Source organism: Palaemon carinicauda, chromosome 17 (genome assembly GCF_036898095.1).
Source record: "Palaemon carinicauda isolate YSFRI2023 chromosome 17, ASM3689809v2, whole genome shotgun sequence".
Lineage (NCBI taxonomy): Eukaryota > Metazoa > Arthropoda > Malacostraca > Decapoda > Palaemonidae > Palaemon > Palaemon carinicauda.
Genome location: NC_090741.1, coordinates 107,051,041 through 107,071,228, shown reverse-complemented (window position 1 = coordinate 107,071,228; position 20,188 = coordinate 107,051,041). Strand labels below are relative to the sequence as shown.

The window sequence follows — 20,188 nt, the reverse complement described above, 5'->3', positions numbered from 1 at the left end:
CCGGTTTCTTTGGGCTTGGGGGGGATAACTTGGCTATAACTACATTATTGAATAATCTCATAGTGGTTTCTGGAATGGATTAGGCTGTTTTTAACGGTTGTGTTAATTATTGAATGATAGAAATGGGTGCATTGCATGTTTATTACTACAGTTTAGCGTGTTTATGAAAGAAAAGGTGACTTTTTATAAGGCTTGGAACGGATTAGGCTATTTACATGTAAAACGCGACTCAGGATATGAAAATATCAGGATACGAAACCGCATCCTGAACGGATTAATTTCGTATCCTGAGGCATCACTGTATATATATATATATATATATATATATATATATATATATATATATATATATATATATATATATATATATATATATATATATATATATATATATACTGTATATGCATATATATTTCTGGGTCGACCTGTGACGGCCGGTGAAAAGGGTCCTTCTTTACACTTTTCTGATATAAGCCTTCCAAATATAGCAGAGAAAGATAAAAGCATGGAATGCAGAGGTTACAACCCTCGCGCGAGCACCTTGTGGGTGGCGTGTATAAAGCAGGGGCGCGTGAAAACCACTATTCACAGGCTGTCTTCCATTTAGATAATTCCTTCATCAAAGGGAAGGGCCGTAACAAAGGCCCCAGATACCGCACCTGAGCCACTCCACCGACGCCCGACGCGAGCGCCCTCTGAGACATCCTTCTGTTTTGGACTTGCTAGCTTGGTCTTAGATTTTTGTGTTCTCGGTGTTTTCACATTTCGTGGATTATTTTCATCATGGCCGAAGCTCCAACTTCACCAATACCAATGTTAAGTACCATAGTTTGTTTTGACAGCTTTTTGCAGTACCGGGCAGTGGTACTCTTCCCAGTACTGTGTTGTTTTTATTTCAACCGCCTTGGCCTTCCGCGGCGTCGGCAGCCATTGTTGTTTTGATTTGCCTCGCTGGGAATTTCACGTTAGTCTTGCCCATTGGTACGCTGTCAGTTAGGTTCTTGGTTAAGTCACTGGCCTTATGCCTTTTTTGAACCATTATTATTATTATTATTATTTCCTATGGTACTTTTTGCTAGCAAGTCCAGTCTGGACGAACAAGAATAGCGTTCTGGCTTTATTATAGTTTAGTACCCACCCTGAGAGGCGTTCGTCAGTGGACTATATCCTTTTAAAATTTGTTAACGCAGACGTTATTCTTCGTTCGTAGTCTTTATTTGACGTTACAATTTTATTGTTATACTTATATCATATTATACTGTGCTTAATTAGGTTCTTTATAGTGTACCACGAGAGCGAGAGCATGGAGTTCTCGTTTTTCTGTCGCTACAGTCACGAGTTACCCTTTCTCTCGTTTTCTTTCTTAGCCTCGAGTAGGAGAGGTGGATTTCCCGTTTTCCGTTTTATACGATCACGGGTTCTCCCTCCCCCCTCTCCCTCTACGGGTATATGATATTTTACGATTTATTTTATTATGTGGTTACTGTTAATATAGCTAGCGTTATTAATAGGTCCTGTTCGTGTGTGAGTCATTGTTTTGGGCCAGCTTTATGACGTCACCTGTTCCCCTCGTAGTTCCGTCCTCTCCTCGCTACGGCTTGGGTGTAGGATCTGAACATTCATCCACTCCGCCTTGAGTTCTACTCCGCCATGAGGGATACTCATTGAGATTGGAACCTATAGTTATATATCATTTGGAGTGCAACCCTCTGGCAGGGCCTCATCCCCCCGGTGGTCCCTTGCACCCAGACTCCGGCCACGGCCATATCCACACAAAATATTCATTTTTAATCACAACTTATTTATTCCGGACCTTTCACCGGACCTCCGGCTTCACCGGAAATCACCAATACGCTTAGCAATGATGTTAGCCTTAGCTTTTAGCTACTGCTTGTATTTTATAATTTATTTGGTTACGGGCCTATCACTGAATCCTCGACCCTGTCGGAGGTTCCGCAGCTTACATTAATTTATTTTATTCTTATTTTAATAATATTTATAGTGGTACGGACCCATTTTAGATTGCTCCGGCACACTCTGGTGCAGGAAAATTTTATATTTAAAATATATTAATATGGAGCTCCGGCTCTCATTCATTGAACCATTCTATGCACACATATTTAATGCTATCTAGACTCTGTTAGTAGATCTTAATCCCTTACCAGAGTCTCAAGGAACATCCAGACTTATGTCTCCTTTCTTTTACAGAAGGTCCGCCGCGCTGCCAAGGGCTGCCCCGCCTCTTTCAACGATCCCGTTGGACATGACCTCTGCCGGTCGCATGCACATTGCGCTATCTCCTTTATTCGGGAGCCGGGACAAGCCCCATATATGGTGTGGTTCCCGGAATCGTGCACGCTCTGTTACGAGTTGTCCTCCTTACTCCTGAACGATGACGAAAGTTGGTTTTCGTTTTGTTCCTTTTATCCTTTGGCGATGATTTAATTTGTTCCTTAATTATGTATACATCGCTTATTTCGGAGAACGATCCTTCTCCTTCATCACTAATCCCCTCACCTCTTTCAGGCCGATGATGAATGTCTTCGGTCGGCAAGAGCTGCTCTTCGTCCTTGGGTGTCGGGCTTCGGCAGGAATGCTCCGACTGGCGCACCCTATCTCCTCGACGGAGACATGGCCTCCCGACTCTTCCCAGGCTCTACAACTGCAGCAGTCACTCCGGAGGCGGCTGCCCCTTTAATTGAAGCGGTCAGAGCGACCATCCCCACGGAAGACGAATCTCTTTTATCGGGGGACGTGTCAGCTTTGGATTTAGACATCGAGCCCATGGACGAGCAGGTAGGTGGTGTCGAGTTGGTGGAAACTTTTTTATCTCCTACTCCTTCTTCTACCTCTTCCTTTCTCGGCTTTGATAAGCCTACGACTTCTCCTTGGGATCCCTCCGTCCCCGTACGACCCAAGGTGAAGCCACTCCGTAATTATAAGTCAATGCCTAGTTCAGCTTCGCTATTGTCTACGTCACCGGTCCCCGGACCCTCGACTGCTCCTGATATCCCTGTTACTTCTCATAAAACCATAACTTCTAAGAAGTCGAAGTCCGCCAAGTCCAAGGCTTCGTCGGCGGTTGGTTCTCAGGAACCCTCCTTATCCGTCGACTTAATCAGGGATATGATTAAGGAACAAATTCAGCAACACTCTGGGGCTATGACGGAGCTAAAAGATATGGTGGCGAATCTGATCCGCTCCGGAACTCAGATTCCTCCGCCTTCAGCCCCAGACGCGTCGAAGTTACCCCCCTTCGATAAAAACAACCCTTGGAGGTTTGCCTTGCATGCTCCTTACTTGGATGGTACCCTAACTCTAGATGGCATAGGCACCCGCCCTCTAGAGGACCTAGAATTCTACCCCTCGGGGCTAGAATTCCCATTCAACAGCTTCGTACGTTTGAAGGAGTATGCCTTGGTTAGAATGGACAAGGTACCGAAGGAAACGGTGATATTTCCAAAAGAACAGGCCCAAGCTGTCTGGGCCAGGACTCTATCAGAATGGGGGTGTACCAACTCCAAGCTCACCCCACACAAAGGTGCCTACACTATTTTTACAACGGCATCGTCCATTACCTTGCCACTTATAGATAAAGTGACAGATCTGACAATACAGGCCGTCAAGGAAGGCTCTCCCATGCCGGCTCTCAAAGAGACAGACCCCACCTCAATGCTCATTCCGAGTACCTCTGCCACCTGGGATGACGCTTCTTCTACCTTCACGGTAAGGAAGCTAGACCCAGACTGCGCCTCTACTCTTTTTTCTGAGAAGCTTCCCAGATTACTGGAGAATCTTCTCAAGACCGAGTTCGAGGCACGTAATAGGTTAGCTAGGTCCCTCCACTCCATCACCTCCATAGAGTCCCTAGCCTCTGTTTACCCGACTGAAACTTTGTTCAGGGTTTTCACAAAGAACCTGCCTCTGTCCTACCAAGTTGACCTCCACGACTTCTGGTCGGCTCGGGTTAGCTGCAGGAAATACGTTCTGTCTGAGGCTTCTATCAGACATGAACCGAACAGGCTGATAGCGTACTCCTGCTGGGGTAAGAATCTATTCCCTCAGGATGAAGTTAATAAAGTTCTTCAGGACGCTGCGAGGGCAAACCAAAATTTGCAAGTAAGGTGGGGCCTCACGACCAAAAGGAAGATCGAATCCCACAAACAAACTTTCTTCAAGAAAAAGCAGAGATTTACCCCTTACAAGACGAACCGGGGTCACTACCACCAATCGGCAGTTCCCCACATGTCAACACAGTCTTCCTCTGCTTCGACTTCTCAGCAACCGGCGCTTCCTCAACAGGTGGTCTACCTCACTGCTCCCCCAGGTACACAACCCAACCCCATGTCTTCTTGGATGTCCTCCCCTGCATACAACCCTAGCTACGAACCCTCCGGTTCCTTTCGTGGACACCAGAGAGGAAGCTACAGAGGTAGAGGACAGTTCCGCCATCGAGGCGGACCTAGATCAAGGGGTGCCCGGGGAGGGAAGGGACCTAAATTCACTCCCTCGCAATGATGTGATCCCGGTAGGCGGGAGACTTTATCACTTTCGAGACCATTGGACCTTCAGTCCATGGGCTCACAGCATAATATCCAAAGGCTTGGGTTGGAAATGGTCACAGGGATCTCCACCTCCACTAGTGACCTTCTTCCAGAGACCCACTCCCATCCTGAAAGAGTACACCACAGAGTTACTCAAGAAGAAAGCAATCAAACGGGTTCGATCACTGAAATTCTAAGGCCGCCTATTTACAGTTCCAAAGAAAGACTCGTCGGCGTTGAGAGTGTTCTGAACTTGTCAAAACTAAACTCTTACATTCTCTGTGACAAGTTCCGTATGCTGACTATCTCTCAGGTACGGACCTTACTTCCCCGTGGGGCCGTCACCACCTCTATCGATCTTACTGACGCCTATTATCATGTGCCAGTAGCTCGAAACTTCTCTCCTTACCTAGGCTTCCGCCTAGGCAAGAAAGCCTTTGCGTTCAAAGTCATGCCCTTCGGTCTCAGCATTGCTCCCAGGATATTCACGAAACTGGGAGAGACAGTGCTCGAGCAACTCAGGAACCAAGGGATACAGATCATCGCCTATCTGGACGATTGGCTCATTTGGGCTCGGTCGAACCGGGAATGCAACAGAGCTACGACGAAGGTAATTCGATTTCTCGCCAAACGGGGATTCCAAGTCAATCTCCAAAAGTCTCGCCTACAACCATCAAGCCGCTTCGAATGGTTAGGCATTCGGTGGGACCTTTCAAAGCACAGGCTCTCCCTTCCTCCCAAAAAGGTAAGGGAGATAGCTTCCAAGATCAGGAACTTTCTCAAACACAAACAGGTGTCCAGAAGAGCTTTAGAAAGAATCCTCGGCCTTCTCCAATTTGCTTCAGTAACAGATCTCCTATTAAAAGCCAAACTCAAAGACATCAATTGAGTTTGGAGAAAGAGAGCTACAATACCTTTAAGAGACAAGATCTCGAAGATCCCCTCTGTCTTAAAAATGAGACTACGCCCATGGTCCGAACCAAGGAACCTCTCCAAATCGGTTCCTCTGCAATTCCCCCCTCCACAAGTGACACTTCATACAGACGCGTCTCTGAGTGGCTGGGGGGGTTACTCCCAACATCAGATGTTTCAGGGCTCTTGGTCACCCGCCATGAAACAGTTCCATATCAATGTTCTCGAAGCCATGGCAGTGTTCTTGACCCTGAAGAGAATCTCTCCTCTGAGGTCGTCCCACATCAGAGTAGTCTCAGACAGCACAGCTGTAGTACACTGCATCAACAGAGGAGGATCCAAGTCACTCAACCTGAATCAGGTCCTGGTCACTATCTTCGCCTTGGCAGCAGACAAGAACTGGTTCCTGTCAGCAACTCACCTAGCAGGAGTCCAGAATGTGATAGCGGACTCACTACCCAGGACGAAACCACTGGAATCGGAATGGCCCCTAGACATAAATTCCTTCCGGTGGATACTCAGGCTGGTTCCGGGCTTCCAGGTAGATCTATTCGCGACTCAACTGAATCACAAACTTCCCTGTTATGTGACCCCAAACCTGGACCCTCAGGCTTATGCCATGGACGCATTAACCCTGGATTGGAACCATTGGAAGAAGATTTACCTATTCCCTCCAGTGAATCTTCTAATGAAAGTTTTACACAAACTACGCTCCTTCCAAGGGGCAGTGGCCTTAGTAGCACCTCACTGGCCAAAAAGCAGTTGGTTTCCTCTCCTCCTCGAGTTGAAACTCCGTCCCCTCCGGATCCCATTCCCCAAGCTGACCCAAGTAGTCCAAACTCGGACTGTGTCAGATTCCTCAAGGATAGCCAAAACCCTAACTTTGTGGACTTCATGAAGTTTGCAGCTCGTAGAGATGCGAACATCGACCCGGAAAATGTCCTCTTTATAGAATCAGACAAAAGGGACTCTACAATTCGTCAATATGATTCGGCCGTTAAGAAACTAGCAGATTTCCTAAAGAATTCAGACCATACTTTTATGACTCCTAATTTAGCCATCTCCTTCTTTAGGTTCATATTTGACAAAGGCCTAGCAGCTAGCACTATAACCACCATCAAGTCAGCTTTGAAGAAGGTCTTCCTTGTTGGGTTTAACATTAACCTAGCAGATTCCTATTTCTCATCTATTCCAAAAGCATGTGCTAGGCTTCGACCTTCGGTTCGTCCACAAAAGGTCTCTTGGTCTCTGAACGATGTCCTCAAACTTGCGTCAGACACGGACAATGAATCCTGCTCCTATATCACTCTTCTTAGGAAGACTTTATTTCTAACGGCTTTGGCCTCGGGTGCTAGAATCTGAGAACTAGCAGCTCTCTCACGAAACTCAGAAAACATAGATTTCCTCCCTTCAGGTGAATTACTTCTTTCTCCAGACAGAGCTTTCCTAGCTAAAAATGAGGACCCACAAAAAAGGTGGTCCCCTTGGTAGATTATTCCTCTTCTCCAAGATACTTCTCTGTGTCCAGTCACTACTCTCAGGGCCTTTTTAGCTAGAACTGCCACCCGCTCGTCTGGCTCCTTGTTTATCAGAGAACAAGGAGGTACTATTTCAATTCAAGGCATTAGGCAACAAATCCTATACTTCATTAAACAAGCTAATCCGGAATCATTTCCCCATGCTCATGATATCCGGTCAGTAGCTACCTCCATCAATTATTTCCAAAATATGGATTTTGATGACCTTAAAAAGTACACGGGTTGGAAATCTTCTATGGTTTTCAAACGCCACTATCTAAAGAACTTACAGGCCCTTAAATACCCAATGGTTGCAGCTGGGAGCCTCATCTCTCCCCATTAATCTCTTGTTCTTCCTTTCATCCATCTCTCCTCTTCTCCCTCCTACCTGCCACTCGCACCACGTCGCCGCTCTCTTTGGTGGTTCGTTAGCCCTAAGTTTATTCCATGTTTAGTTCCTATGGTTATTGTGTTTACTGTAACTTTAGTGTTGGGTTATTCTTAGCCATGTCAGTTTTGTTGCAAATTGTGCTCCGATACTCGGATGCTTCCTTGTTATCATGTTTATTTAGCCTTACGTTCACTATGTCCTTTGGCTAGTTTGTAATTTATGCTTACTTACCTTAATATAATATATTATTTTCCTTACATGGTGTTTATCTCTCTCCTCATTAGGTTACTATTTATTATTGGGCTTGGAAGGCATTCTCTGGTACATTTTCACCGGCCGTCACAGGTCGACCCAGAAAAGGGATTTTGACGAAGGAAAAATCTATTTATGGGGAGAGACCTGTGACGCCCGGTGAAACCCTTCCCTGTTATTTTGTACGATCCCACCCTTTCCTTTCCAAGCCGTTTGTTCTTGCAGAAGGATGTCTCAGAGGGCGCTCGCGTCGGGCGTCGGTGGAGTGGCTCAGGTGCGGTATCTGGGGCCTTTGTTACGGCCCTTCCCTTTGATGAAGGAATTATCTAAATGGAAGACAGCCTGTAAATAGTGGTTTTCACGCGCCCCTGCTTTATACACAACACCCACAAGGTGCTCGTGCGAGGGTTGTAACCTCTGCATTCCATGCTTTTATCTTTCTCTGCTATATTTGGAAGGCTTATATCAGAAAAGTGTAAAGAAGGACCCTTTTCACCGGGCGTCACAGGTCTCTCCCCAGAAATAGATTTTTCCTTCGTCAAAATCCCTTATATATATATATATATATATATATATATATATATATATATATATATATATATATATATATATATATATATATATACAGTATATATATATATATATATATATATATATATATATATATATATATATATATATATATATATACATATATATATATATGTATATATATATATATATATATATATATATATATGTATACAGTATATGTTTGTATATATACATATATATATATATATATATATATATATATATATATATATATATATATCATATGTATACAGTATATGTTTGTATATATATACATATATATATATATATATAAGCTAGCCCCAATATATTCTGTGCAAACTATTTCATCATCATTTGTAATATCTACCTTTATTAAGATTGAAGAAAAAAAAAATCTTGCATGGTATGTTAAGATAAAGAAGTGAAGGCCTACATTTTTCTGCTGTATGTTTAAGAAAAAATAATGTACTCTACTATTAGAAAAATTCTCACGGAACCCCTGGTGATAGTTCATGGAACCCCAGTTGGGAATGGCTGCATTAGACCCTAAGTATATATCTCATACAGACATACATCAGTCTGCGTAAAATTCATACTTACATCATTTTCTGCTCAATCTCCAATAAAGTCTCTGGAACAGGGGACATGTAAGTTGGCATGTTATCCTTTCAACAATTTTCTTGATTTGCTTGCTATTTATTCATGGGAAGGTTGCTTTCTTTCTGAAAATAAGGTTATGAAAGTTAACATTACTATAATATTATCATTTGGGTAAGGTATTATTTTACTGGTATTAATCTTCATGATATTCCACGTGTCAAAGATTCCTATTATTATTTGATAGAACTTTATAATCATACAGTATATCATTATATTCTATCTCAAGTTAGGAGCATTTGCACTTTTTCAAAGTGCGTCTTCTGCTGAAAAGAAACTTCAAAAGGGTATGCAAACTGAACGAAATTTAATTTCAGCTCTATATAATTGGGGATTTTTACTACCCAAGACTTTATAATACATGATGTGAGTTACTTTTTTCCATTATGGGTAGGACAAAGTTTTATAGCTGTCTTTCATTGGAATTTCGGATATCTATTTATAATTCATTGTCTACTTATTTTCTGTTAGTATATCCTAATCAGTTTTAAATATCAATACTCTTTACTGAAATTGTCACTTAACATCAACCCCAGTAAATCAGACTTTCCTCGGAAGGTCAAATTCATTTATATAGTACAGTAATTCCCCATCTTTCACGGATGTTTAGCTTAAGAATCGCAAAGTAGGTACAATGAATCTGATATATTTTTTCCATTATTTGTTTTTCATTTTATATTGTTTTATCTTCTTTATAGATTGAAATATATATAAAAACCCTCCCAACACTCTTATAAACCAATTATGCACTCTGGCTAGTACAGTTGTAACGTGTTCGCCAAGCATTGGCATGGCAGCAGATCAATCCCAGCCTGGGACTGTAAATTTAAACTGTTTACTGGGGAGGCCACTGTTGTGTTTGGGCACTACAGTGGGGTGTTGTGCTTGCCTGGCTGACGTTCTGGTGAGGGTCTATTCTGATGAAACTGGAACTGAAACCAGACACCTTTAACCTTTTATGCTAGAACTTATCTCTGCTGTAGAGACATCCTTACATAGACATAAAAAAAAAATTTAATCAGAAAGCTCATCAGTGTAGATAAGTTATTAAGGAACACGATTCAAAACTGCTGGTTGGAATTTTGGAAATTCAGGTTAGAGCATCTTTGGCTAGAAGAATGTCTATATGTCATGTGTCAAATAGTATTTTTTTTATTAAGAAAATTGGTTTTACTGTTAAAAAAGTTCTTATTACATGTTTATTTACTCTTCAAAAATTCTAGGGAAAGCTATTTATTTCAATATCCCATATACAGTAATTTCATCATTTTCTGAGATTTTCCAAGTACTAGGTGATCAGTTTTCTTATACAGTAGTCGATAAGGCATTCATAATTAAAAGTTTGCTGCACGGATGTTCTTTTTATTTCTTTGTCTTGTTCTTTATATATTTACAACTTTTATGTTAAGATTATACTGAAAGATAGTTAAAGTGTCAGAGACGATAACTAAATAGGCTCAGAGTGTAAAATTTGCATAGAAAAACACACTCGAGAATATATTATGCCAGCCACATCTTACTCATATGTCCTTTGGTACATGTAGCTTGCTTTATTATGTATATTTCAGGGAAGGAGCTCTCCACCGGACACCAAGTAACTTTCAATTCCTTATGATTCCAAGTGGTGAGGAAAATTACTAAAATAGCCCATACTTATACATACTAGTCTAGTCAACCAATTTCTCCAAAAAAAAAATCTTTGAAGTCGGTTTTACAAAACTTAAAATTTTGGAGAAATATTGCATGTACTTTTATAGTATTAACCGATTTTTGTCATTCAATCATGAAAAGATGGGGAATATTACAGCTTAATTAGCCAAGGTGAGATGACATATCACTTGTATGTGATTGCTGTCTTTACAAGGTTACCTCATAACCCACCAGCTTGTCACCTAACACATAGTTTGTATCAACTGTATAGTACTGGAAATACATTTTTATTAGTTCTTGTTCAGTGAACATAAAAATATCTTAACAATTGCAACAGTGAAAATATGATTAAAAAAATTACTGTAAGGTTCACATACAACATCATTTACCATTTCTTGTGTTGCACAGGCCTGGTGTTAAAACAGGGGCCGGTCCCCAATTCCCCAAAATTTACATTCAATTTCACTTAAGCATACGAGTGAAAAACTTATCCTATGTTGGCGAGTCAATTCATAAAGCTTAACGAAAGGTATTCTCTGATGTGGTGTTATCAAATAAGAAGTACCCTTTTAAGAGGCCAGAAGGGGGTTCATATACACTTCTGTGTACATCAAAGAAGCATCACATTTTATGCCATTGTGTGTTATTGATAAATAAATCACGTTCAAGAACATGCTCATTCCTGTCATTTCCAAATAAGAAAGGGTCTTTAAAATGGTTCAGTCCTGGCTTTTCCAGATCAGCAAGGAGTCTTTAGAACGGGTCACTTGCGGCATTTCCTTATAAGAAAAGGGTCTTTTGAATGGCCCATTCCTGGCATTTACAGTTAAGAAAGGGTTTTTAGAACGTCTAACATTGTTGCTGTTTGCCTCATTAATATTTGTTTTGCAAATAGATGCCTATGATACTTCATCTTAGATACAAAACCCATGTGATTGATTTCTATATCATTTCCTTTCCAAATGTATTATTGACTAAAATGTTTTCCTCTCACAAAAGAAATCTGGAAAAAAGATAAAATTTTAAGCAGTAGCAGAGATCTGTTTGAAAAATTACTAATGAGGATATCACAGAAATGGGCCATAGAATGTGGACTGGTGTATTATTGTTATTATTATTATTATTATTATTATTATTATTATTATTATTATTATTATCATCACTAAGCTACAACCATATTTGGAAAAGCAATATGCTATAAGCCCAAGGGCTCCAACAGGGAAAAATAGTTAAGTGAGGAAAGGAAATTTGGAAGTAAATAAACAATATGAGAAATAATGAACAATTAGAATAAATATTTTAAAAACTGTAACAACATCAAAACAGATATTTCCTATAAAAGCTATAAAAAGACTCATGTCAAACTGTTCTACATAAAAACATTTGCTGCAAGTTTGAACTTTTGAAGTTCTGCTGATTTAACTACCCGATTAGGAAGATCATTCCACAACGTGATCATAGCTCGAATAAAACTTCTAGAGTACTGTGCAGTATTGAGCCTCATGGTGAAGGCCTGACTATTTGAGTTAACCTCATGCCTAGTATTACGAACAGGATGGAACTGTTTGGGAAGATCTAAATGTAAAGGATTATCAAATATTATGACAAATCTTATGCAGCATGCATAACGAAGTAATTGAACGATGGTGACAGAGATTATTATCTAGATCAGGAATAAGAAATTTATTTGACTATACGTTTCTGTCCAACAAATTAAGATGAGAATCAGTAGCTGAAGACCAGACAGGAGACCCATACTCGAAACAAGGTAAAATGAAAGAATTAAAACACTTCTCCAGAATGAATTGATCAACGAAAATCTTGAAAGACTTTCTCAATAAGGGAATGTTTTGTGCAACTGAAGGAGACACAAACCTAATGTTTTTCTCAAAAGTAAATTTGCTGTCGAGAATCACACCCATAATTTTAAAAGAGTCATACAGAGTTCAAGAAACATTATTAATGCTGAGATTTGGATGTTTAGGAGCCCCTGTCCTTGACCTACTTACAATCATACTTCGAGTTTGTTAGGATTCAATTTCATGCCCCATAATTTGTACCATGTACTAATTTTAGCTAGATCTCTATCAAGGGATTCAGCAACCCCAGATCTACATTCTGGAGATGGAATTGATGCAAATAGTTTAGTATCATCTACATATGCAACAAGCTTGTTTTCTTTGCCAAACCACATCTCCTGTGCACAAAGTATGAAAAGTAATGGGCCAAGAACAATACCCCGAGGCACACCAGATATCACATCCCTATACTCACTATGGTGCCCATCAACAACAACTGTGTGATCTATTACTTTAAGATTCAATAATAATGCTAAAAAACATCCCACCCACTCCCAACTGTTTGAGTTTGAAAGCAAGGTCCTCATGATTAACACTGTCAAATTCAGCACTAAAATCAAGGCCAATCTTATGAACTTCCTGACCACAACCAAGGGATTTCTGTACGGCATTGGAGATTGTAAGAAGGGCATCACATGCTCCAAGTCCTTTACGAAAACCAAATTACAAACTACGGAACAGATGATCGATTGCCTTCAGCAAACATATTAAGACGTTTTGCCAAAAGACTTTCAAAAACTTCAGATAATATAGGAGTTATGGAAATGGGGCTTTAATCAGTTAGGCTACAGCTACGACAAACACATTTACATAATGGAGTAACAATTCTCCAACAAGTGCTAAAAGCTCCTCTTATTGCAAACTCGCGCAATATAACATAACTTTGGAGCTAAGAAATCTGCAGTCTTTATAAAAAACAAAGGAAAAATTTAATTTGATTCTACACCTCCATAAGCATCAAGGTACCTCAAGAGAGCTTTAATTTCACAAGATTGAAAAGCTAAATTAGTTAGTTTAGCCCCAGGAAAACAAGAATGAAGAAGATCAATTTTCTCATTACTGTGCTTACTGTGAAACACAGCCAAAAGGGTTGCCTTTTCCTTTGGACAGTGAGTGACACAGCCACCTGGTTTAATTAAAGGTAGAACTGTTGCATCTACACCAAAGAGTGCAGATTTAAGGGTAGTCCACCACTTTTGTTCTTGGGTTGTACCAGAAAGAGTTTCTTTTATGGTTAAATTGTATTCCTTTTCAGTTGAAGTATAAACTCTCTAAGCAAAAGCTCAAAGCTGAGTATAGTTATTCCAAGTTAAATCTGAAATGTTACCCTTCCAACGATGATAGGCCTCATGCTGCTCAAAATAAGAACGTCTACAAGCATTATTGAACCATGGTTTCTCCTTCATTCGGTACCTTAGCACATGAGAGGGATACGCCTATCAATTATTTTGACTAAATTCTCATTCAAAGGGATAACAGGATCAGTACTGTTATACAATTGTGACCAATTCAGGCCCAAAAGTTCACTCAAAATTCCATTCCTGTCTACTTGAGGTTTCATATAAATCTTACATGAGTATGAACCATCAGGGACAGGCCACACAGTCTTCACTACTAATGAAATCAAGGCATGATCAGATGTCCCAACTGGAGAACCAACAATAACACTACTAGTTATAACGCCAGAGGAGTCGGTGTATACGAGGTCCAAGACCTTTGAGTAGCTGCACTTATGATTTGCTCACAGCCTAATTCAAATTAAAAGTCTGAAGTTCTTATGCCATAGCGATCAGTAGGAGAAAAACAATTTAACCGCTTGCTATGGTGAGCATTGAAATCGCCAACAAAGACAAAAGAGGCCTTTCTATCATCATATTGTATCTTAGCCATAATGGTAAGAAGACAATTGAAGATAGAATCACCCATGTCTAGATAATGGTAAATCGAACATAAATGTAAATTGTTATGCCTGCCACAAACTTTTATTACCTGAATCTCATGACATCCACATTCATAGCAGGACTTATGAGAAGCAGGGTACTTCTCATCTTGCTGTTGCCAGAACTGCAATGAAGATCAAATTAACAGAACAGCCTCAAAATGATGGTCTTTTTTATCCTGTTTGGAGCCTTTACTTGGAGATGTGCATATTCCATACTATTGGGAAGATTATCATTTTAGTCTAGATATCCAGAGATCCTTGTTGGAGCTGAAGTTCTTGCATATGGTTTAATGAGAGGCGTTATCGAATGCACAAACTTAAACCTCTCTAAACATCTTCATCCAATATTAGCACTGGATCTTGAAATATTGCACTTCTACAAATTCTAGGCAACTTATGGAAACAGAAGTGAAGTCAATCATAGAAATATAAATTCTTGACAACAAGCAGTCAGTTGAAACTCTTTTGATGTCAACTGCCTTTCACAAAATGTTTGAAGACTACAGTGGATACGGGTTGACCAGTTGGGTAAGACATCCAGACTCTGTATGGATTATATTGCTCAAATAAATTTGTTCCATATTGTGAATAGAGCAGTTCAATAAAATTATGTTGAGTTGTAAGTTTATACTCTTAGTTCAATCACATCTATTCCTTGCCACAAATCACCAAAACTATGCCAGATGGATGGCAAAATATTGATTGGTCTTAATGAATCTTACTACAACTCTACCCGGCCTCAAGGAAATGCTTGCTGCTAGATTATTTAGCTTTTATCATACAAATATTCAATTTAGCTAGTTGATTTGACTTTAGAAAAAAATCGTTAACACAGATAGAGCATTTAGTTCGACTGGATATACTGGTGCCATAGACAACTAAAGTGCCTGTCTTTGCTGAAATGTCACGAAGGGTAGAAGAGCAACTTTAATTAGTGCTGCACTTGAAATGGCAGGGATGCAACAAAGCAATGATATGGAGGCCAAATTATCAGAAAATCGTATGCCGCGTAATAATGATGACCCTAGAAAAGTTATTAACAGTGTTAAAACCTCCACTCATCCATTCAATTTGGAGTTGGGCTTACTGATAAATATACGTGCTGGAAAAACTCCACTCTAGAGTTATTCAATTCCATACTGAACACTAAAAATGAAGGAATGAAATGTCAGGATGTATTTGTTCAGGGCTCTTTGTGTCAATGGGCGTAGGAAGAGATGGTGATGATGATGATGATTTGTTCAGGAATGTGCACTTGATTCAGGTCGCTTTGAAAAGACTTTTTCATGAAATAACCTGAAGACATTTGTTGACCGAGGGATTAAGAGCAACCGATCTCATAATGCCTTTGATAGATATCGCCAATGTACTACATATTTGTTTGAGAGGAATGCAGTCATTGCCTCTCAAATTAAAGTCTAACTATAATTTATACTTACATATCCATTAACATCAGTGCCACTTTATTTATGAAGCATTGATGGAACGACATATACAGACAAGGGGACACATCTTGGTGGAAGAAAAGGCACAGAAACATAAAAATACAAAGAAAATTTCCTCACAGGTGGTTAATGGGAACTTACTCTACAGCCTACCATTAAATTTTCCTCTAACATATTACGTGTAGTATTGCATACTGTCTTGGTTTACCCCTCACAAACCGTAGACAGCTTGATTGATACTTATGAGGAACCCTCAATAAAGGCCTGTGAAAGTGACCGTCGGGATGTTGAAGTTTCATTATACATGATAACTTGTCCAGAGCAACTGCAACCAAAGGACATTGTAAAAGGCCTCAAATCATTATCGTTCAATTAACAACTACCTCGCTCCTTCATGAAGAATTGGTCATCAGAATATCATACTCCTACATCAATATTAGTTGACAGAGAGGTTTATTTAGATGTTGACAGAGAGGTTTATTTAGATGTTGACTGAGAATGCTTCAAGTTCTGTGTAGTGGATGGTCGAGTGGAGAAACAACTTATTATGCATTTGAACTATAATCACCTAGAAGCAGATACAAGGGAGTGTCTTCATGCGATTGATGCTGATTGTTATAAGGGTAAATGACACTGATATTTTGGTCATACTATTACACCACTTGCATAAAGTAACGTCAAAGGCTTCTATGGACGTGGGAACTTCAGGGCACGGAACTGGACGTAATGTTTGCATCTCTGCAATTGCCTCAAGAATAAACCTTGAGTGATGTTCAGCAGTCCCTGGATTTTACATGTACACTTTTTATGACAACTTTGCAATCTTTATAAGGAAAGGAAAGGAACATTTATCTGCTATACTGTACATGGTAATGATAGATTCTTGCATGCATTCTCTGGAATAGCAGCTGGACCAGTGGATAACATTACTGTAAAACATGATTGAAGATTATAACTGTGATCTGTATGGTCTATAGAAAAATGCATAAAAGCCATTCCATAGATTGAAAGGAATAGATGCAAGTAGTATCCCACCTTGAAAAGATGTCAAGGAGAAAATCTCGAGAACAAATTTTGTAGCCAAAGTGTGGTATGCAGCTTGGACCAACAATGTAGCAAAGCACCTAGCCTTTGGATAGGAACCTGTAGACAATTCATATAACATTATATGGTATAATGGTCTACAGCTGCCTGACTGTGTTTCTAATAGTTTTCAGATTAGTGAGGGCAGTGAAGAAGATGAAAATAGATACTCTACTGAGATAGATAGGGATGACAGTGATATGAATTAGCCTGTGAACAGCTTGATGGTAGTGGATAACTGAATCACACGATTTAATCATCCATTTTCATGTCAATATAAACCTTCAGCCTCACTTAATATGGGCATTACATTTATGACTCTTCAAGTTACAATCGTCAAATAACCTCTTTTTATCTGAAATGCTCGGACTCATCCTTTCTAAAGCATTATTTTTGTTTCAAAGATATAAATGAATGCTAAAAGAACGATGTCATTTTGTTTTAAAGAATTTATGAGTACTTTACTTATGCACGAGGGTCCTTGCATATTCTTAATGAGACATGGCAACGATTGACTTTTTCTTTAGTATATTTCTCTGTTCAATTGCATAATTATAATAATACATGAACACTGACCAACATAATTTTGTTTTACATAAAAGTACAACCGAGTTAGGAGTGAAAATACATGACTTACTGATGCATTAAGGTCAAATGTCCCCTTTCTTATCTGAAACTGCCAGGACTGAACCGTTGAAAAGACCCCTTGCTTATCTGAAAATGCCAGAATTGAGTCATTCTTGAGCATGATATTTTTCATTTGAATATAATGGTACAAAAAAAGAGCAATGTTTCTTTGATGTACACAACAGTGTATACGAACCTCCTTCTGGCCTCTTAAAAGGGTCATTCTTAAATGATAATGTCAGAGAATATCTTCTATTGAGTTTTATGTTTTGACTTGCCAATATATACTAGTATCATAGGATAAGTTCCCACTTGAACGCTAAAGTGTAATTGAACGTGAATCTGGAGGGAATTTGGTACAGCCCCTGTCTTGTCACCAGGAATGTGCAACTCAAGAAATGAGGTTTTCTGTTATTTTACTAATATCTTTGGAAAACCGTCATCAGACCTTTTGTACATAATACTGTAATTAAGGTCAATCTAGCTCCCGGTCCACTAATTTTAGGTAGATCTCCATTGAGGGATTAAGCAACCATAGGTCTACATTACAGCGATGTAATTGATTCAAAGAGAGTAGCATCATCTGCATATGCAATAAGCTTGTTTAACAACCCCACCCACATGTGTTTATAAAACACTACCCAGAGGAACACCATATATTACATAACTGTAATCACTATGGGGGCCATCAGTAACTGCTTATTGCAATTTATTACTTAAACATTCAATTATGATTTTAAGAAAATTCCCACATATTCCCATTTTGTTCAAGTTTGAAAACAATGATTAACAAGATCAAAGGCAGCAGTAAAATCTAGGCCAATGATTTAAACATCCAGACCAAACTCCTAAGATTTCTGCTCAGCATAAATTGTAAGAAGGGAATCAGATGCTTCAAGGCCTTTTCGAAAGTCCAACTGAAAAAAAGCATTGAAAAATATTAGATAATATGAAAGTTTTGCGAATTTTGTGAGAGTTAATCATCAGGGCTAGAGCTACTACAGAAACAGTTACCTGGTAAAATAATTTACCAGTTCTGCAACAAGTGCATGAAGAACCTGTCTATTTGTGTGTACACCTCCATAAGTATCAAAGTCCAGGAAAAATGTTCAAGTATCATGGCACTGTGAAGTTAAACTAGGAAAATAGGAATAAGGAAGATTGAGTTTTTCATTACTCTGTTTACTGTCAAACACATCATCCAAAAGGTTTGCCTTTTTCTTGGGGCAGTGAGTGACAGAGCCATCTGGTTTAAGCAAAGGAGGAACTTTTGAGTCAACAACAAAGATTGCAAATTTATTGGAATATTGCAGCTGAGGCTATTAAGCCTTCCTAACTTACACCCTTTTCCACCTTAGTTAAAGCGAAAGGAAGAAAACTAGATTCTTTGCTCATGCCCAAATCTCTAACTGGTGATTGCAAATGATAAGAATAACAAGAAATTTTAATTACAATACATGAATTAAGTAGTAACCTTGTACCTCTTTAGGAGTTGGTACCATGACCCAGAGCAATGTTTAGGTAATGCCTTAAATTAACTAATTCTATTATTCAAACCTATTGTCACCAGGAAAAAAATACTTTTACTTAATTTATTTGAATCAACCTGCGTTTAAGGCTCATAATTTTTGTTTTTTAGAAACTGTAGCACAACATCCAAATTCCATTGAATCATTGGTTAATTATGACGATTTTACTTAACTGTGCTATAACATTGGGTATTATAATCTAATTCCACACTAAGTGTAAAGTTATTATGTGATTACTCATATTATTTTTATGCGGATTCATATCCAAACTTTTCTTTTATTTGCTTTGATAGTTTTTTGAGGGCAAACCTTGGAAATTTATCAACGAAAAAGCTATTTCTTTTTTATCATCATTACCATTATTCAATATGTAACAGAGTAAATTATATCACAATTTTAACTGATTTTTATTCATGGTAAAGTTCTTGTAAATCTAATAAAGAATTTTCAGAATTGCTTTTAGAATACTAAAAGGCCAATAATCTATTACCAGCACGTAGTCATATGATCCACATTTCATACTTTCATGCATCCATTCATCTACATCCTAAACACACGTCTACAAAATACAATTCTTTAAAGAAAATAATAAAACAGAGCAAAGGCCACATTTGGGATGAAAGACAAAATTATGACAAATCTAAAGCAGATTTTTACATGCACAGAAATGTGTAAATTTGTCACCGAAACATTGGGCAAATTTGTTTACCAATGACACTCATTTTCATCCTAAACTTTTGTCTAAATGGACTAATAAATGCGTTAAAAAATTTACTCACAGTAATAAATTCTTTGCTGTTATGTACAGATTCTTCACTGATTTAAACAATATTGAATGCTTTGCTTGAACTATGGATAGATCCCTGAAGAAGACAGCAAATATGCATTCATATGCCTGAAGAAAATTTTTTCAACTGATGCAAACCATTTTGTATTCTCTCACCATAGAGATTGTTTTTTAATGATGAAAACATCAATTAAATATCCTCCATAGTTCAAAACAAGTTTCCACTGTAGAAATAAAACCATGATAATTCAAGAGTTTTGTTTTGTGAAAAATAATTCTATATCTTTGCGTGGTCAAGAGAATTTTTTCAATTGAAGAAAATAAATTATAAAACCTTCACTGCTTTAAAAGAAATTTTTCAACTGAAGAAACCGAAAAATTGATTTAATTCAATGATCCAAATAACAGTTCTTCACAGAAGAAAAAAAATCCACCACT

General features: G+C 38.8%; 1 protein-coding gene and 1 long non-coding RNA gene across 4 annotated transcripts in view; one reads left to right on the top strand and one right to left on the bottom strand.

Moving 5' to 3' along the window:
- Positions 1–20,123, bottom strand: part of LOC137656896 (uncharacterized) — a 95,126-nt gene extending 75,003 nt beyond the window's left edge. The window contains exons 1-2 of one of the 3 annotated variants that reach the window (XR_011047044.1): positions 19,907–20,123; positions 8,772–8,893 (exon numbers count right to left, since the gene is read on the bottom strand). This is a non-coding gene — a long non-coding RNA (uncharacterized lncRNA). The other 2 variants (XR_011047043.1, XR_011047045.1) reach the window with 2 other exon arrangements.
- The window catches only part of Sgf29 (SAGA-associated factor 29), a 185,254-nt gene that overhangs the window by 148,286 nt on the left and 16,780 nt on the right, over positions 1–20,188 (top strand). The window lies entirely within an intron of this gene.